Source organism: Lycium ferocissimum, chromosome 9 (assembly GCF_029784015.1).
Source record: "Lycium ferocissimum isolate CSIRO_LF1 chromosome 9, AGI_CSIRO_Lferr_CH_V1, whole genome shotgun sequence".
NCBI lineage: Eukaryota > Viridiplantae > Streptophyta > Magnoliopsida > Solanales > Solanaceae > Lycium > Lycium ferocissimum.
Genome location: NC_081350.1, coordinates 55,951,805 through 55,955,743, shown reverse-complemented (window position 1 = coordinate 55,955,743; position 3,939 = coordinate 55,951,805).

Genomic DNA, 3,939 nt, shown 5'->3' with positions numbered 1-3,939 from the left:
TTTCCCTTTTTTTTGTTCTAGAATATTCGGGCCAATAAGGACCCGGATTTAATAATGATTTCCTTTTCGTATTAATTCAAAATATGAGTGAATTAATCATACGGCAATAAATTACAATTTATTCACTAAAAAAATGTAATTGCACTCCTCGAGTTTAATTTTAAAATCTTTCATTAAAAACTTATTTAACTCCCATTGTTAAGATTCAGAATACCCGATCAAATAAATTAAATTACTGACAATTTAATTCATCGACAATTTTAATCCTTTATACTTCCGCTTAACTTATTGCATGTGACGGATACAAAATTCACCTGCACGGTTTTCACATGAAAACTTATAAGCATCCATAAAGGGGTATCATCAATCTCAAGGTCGAGACATAGATTCTATCAACTAATTGTTATTTCACAAATGCACTTTGCCATAATCTAATTTACCAGGAATACATTGTTCGCAATTGAGTCGTACCTTTTAATAAATCAAAATAATGAACAAAGCACATTGATCATATCAATCATATCAAGATTAAGAGTATAAGTACATTTAATGAGCTAGAGAGGTTATTTTATATATTCAGTACAAATTTACTTATCTCTACTTGGTCCGTTCAATACATACAAAATGTACTAGCATAAGAAGTTAGAATAAAACCATTCCCATAATCAAGGTAGATTATATTTTAATCTTATGCTACAATTATCAAGATACTTTGCCCAGTTTCATCTTTGATTGTGAACATTAACTTTATAACTTATAAGAACCAATAATTTAGTCTTCTGCGCATGACCTAAAACTCCATACACCAAATCATCCTTGTATAAGTAAATGACACACATATGAACAAATGATCTATTTAAAATAAGACTTTATTGAATTAAATAAATAAATAAACAATTGTTCCATAAAGAATAAACCATAATACTATAATCAGACCGCATGGTTAATAGTATATCCTAACAGGTAATAACTAATAACCTAGCCGGTCTACAAACTTACATATTTTTACTTCTCTAAGTTAGTAAAGTAATACTCCCTCGGCTCCAAAAGAACGAGCCCGTTAAAAAAAATGAATCAGCTAGGTTGGGGTCTCTTTAATTTAAACTTCTTATTTTGTCCTAAATAATATTTTTTTATAGACACACAAATATTATAACAAAATTACAACATATGACCTTAAACATAATATAACAAATGTTATACTTATAAAATCCTATCATTAAGAGTAAAATAAGAAATGTAATTGAGTTAACTTATTATCAAATATGAATAGTATCCTTCGTTTTAAAAAGATTTAAAAAGTTTTATATTAACACATTAACTGAAACAGGCGAAGTATTTGAGATGTCTAGCAGAGTATTGATAGGAAAAGTGGCCAAAAAAGGATTAGAAGAAGAGAATTTTACTCTAATAGTTGAAAATAGGAGGTCCCTTAATTTAAGGTGGAATAGGTGGTGCTTAACTGCTTATGGTGGTTTGCGGTGATGGTGGTTTGAATGTGAAAAACGGGATGTATGTTGCATATCTCACAGTATGTATGGTGGATGTTTGGTTTATTTTGGTATATGTTTAGTGTATGTCGAGTGTATGTTACTATTCTATGTGTCATTGGATATATATTACACATATGATATACAAAATACATGCCATGACATACATTGTATATTATGAATATATTATGTACGTTTTGTATGTGTGCAGTATGTCTAGGTCAATGTATATTATTGTATGACATGTTTAAACTTTTAAAAAGGAAAAAAATAAGAAGCAATGGGAAAGGTAACTAACCAAATGTTTTGAGTAATGCAACTATGAAGAAGCGAATCAACATTCCTTATCATTTAAAAATAAATAAAAAAATTGAACTGCTTTGGACCATTCCATGAAACTACAAAGTGTAGCTAGCTCAATCCTCATTGTAAATTTACGCCATCACGGCTCTACCGGATGAGAAACTACTAAATTAATGCGATTGATTTTTCTTTATTTGTATCATGAGCTTCTAAATTTCTAATCTTGCAGTTGTAACTATTTTTTTGTTTTTGTTTTTTCTCTTTTACGCAAACAGTCTCTCTACCTTCCAAGGTAGGGGTAGGTCTACTTACGCTTTACCCACCCCAGATTCCACTTATGAGATTACATTGGATACGTTATTATTGTTGTTGCTGTTCTCTTTTACGGTACAGTGCAGCGGCAGAGCAGTCGCGGAAGTGAAGGGGCTGTGATATGGAGACATTGGCGGCTAGGATTTATGTACTAATGAAGAAGACAAAATCTTTAAGAGCATGTTTGGAAGGACACCTTGTAATTATGGTATAATTATTAGGGTAATAATTACACAATCTAGTAATTATAAAGTTTAATAATTACAACAATCTAATTATTCGAGGTAATATAATTATAGTTTAATTATAAGTGTAATGTTTGGTCGCACAAATGTATTTACACAATTTTAAAATTTTAAAGAAAAAAGTCGATCGCCAAGAACTAAATTAATTTTATTTTTCAGGTGAAGCGTCAATGTTTAACAAATAGTGTCTATGTAAAAAATATTATATTTTATTTAAACATAAGACATAGAAACACACCTAAACTACACGGAGGTCCTATTACCCCACTAACTTATTTTTTCGTATTATTTACTCTTCACTGATTGCTTAACAAAGAAAATAAGTTAGACATACCATTTACAAATAGGCGGCTATACTGGAAAAAATTCTTAGTGTCTTTTAAATTTTCATTTGATCGATTCTTTCATTTCCAAATCGACCGGACTTCATCATCTCTCAAGTCTCAACCCCTTTATGGGTGGTTGGATTTTCACTTTATTATCTATAGTATACACTTTAATGGAGCATACGTTTTTCGGTCATTTTTATAGTTGAAATTGTTCTTTGCATTCAATTTATACACGAGGGCCTGGACTTTTTTCATTTGTTTCAGTATGTTCTATGCAGAACACTTATGCTGGCTTTATTCCTTATGTATAATCCTTGATTATTTAACTTAAAGAGATCCTGAAATCGAAAAATACGAAATAAGTTCGCATGAAAAAATATGTTTGGGGGTGATGTGGTTGTGTGTGTGGGGGGGGGGAGGGTGTAAATAATATGAAAAATTAAGTTCAAGGGATAATAGGACTCCCACATAGTCTCGATACGTAATTGACAAGTTTACAATTGTCAGGTGTATTTTATGTCTTATCCCTTTAATGTATCATTAGGTATTTAAGATAACATTTTTTTACTCACATCTTATTTTCTTAATAATTCACCACGACTCTTCATTTAATTCACCACTTTGACATGTCGTCAGTAAATGTGTTACACTTACTTTACATATTTGACTGATTATAAAAAAAGTGCCTGATTAAAATAAATTTCGGATAATGTAAGTATTCAATAGAAACATCATGCGTTTATGTATAAGAACTAAGAAGATCGTGTCGACTTTTAAGTTTCTTCGTTTATGTCAATTCAGCTTTTGTGTTATTCGTTTGAAGAACGTTAGTGTCGCACTCAGGCTCTGATTCTTAGGTGTTGAGCGGGTCCCACTGCCTCCGCACGCGTGTGGGCCCAAATACTTTGACCTTTACATTGTCTCAAAATACATTAGAGTCAAAACACTGTTTTCCACTACCTGCTTGCCTGTTTCTGACCTTTATTTACTTATGTGTAGAACTTGTATTTAAATTACTCCATCTTTTGTATGTGCCACTTTCTCCCTTCTCTGTTTTATAGGACTAAAAGGTTTGTTTAAATAAAAAATCATTTAAAGTTATAAAAATGGTTGAACATCGAAGATAGAAAATTCCATCAAGACATTCAAACTATGAAATATTAGACACTTTTAACTCTTTTTTTCTTAAAATTACGTGTTCTCAAGCGTTCACTACTCAAATAAGTTAACTATTTCGAATATGTCATCTCCTTTAATTAT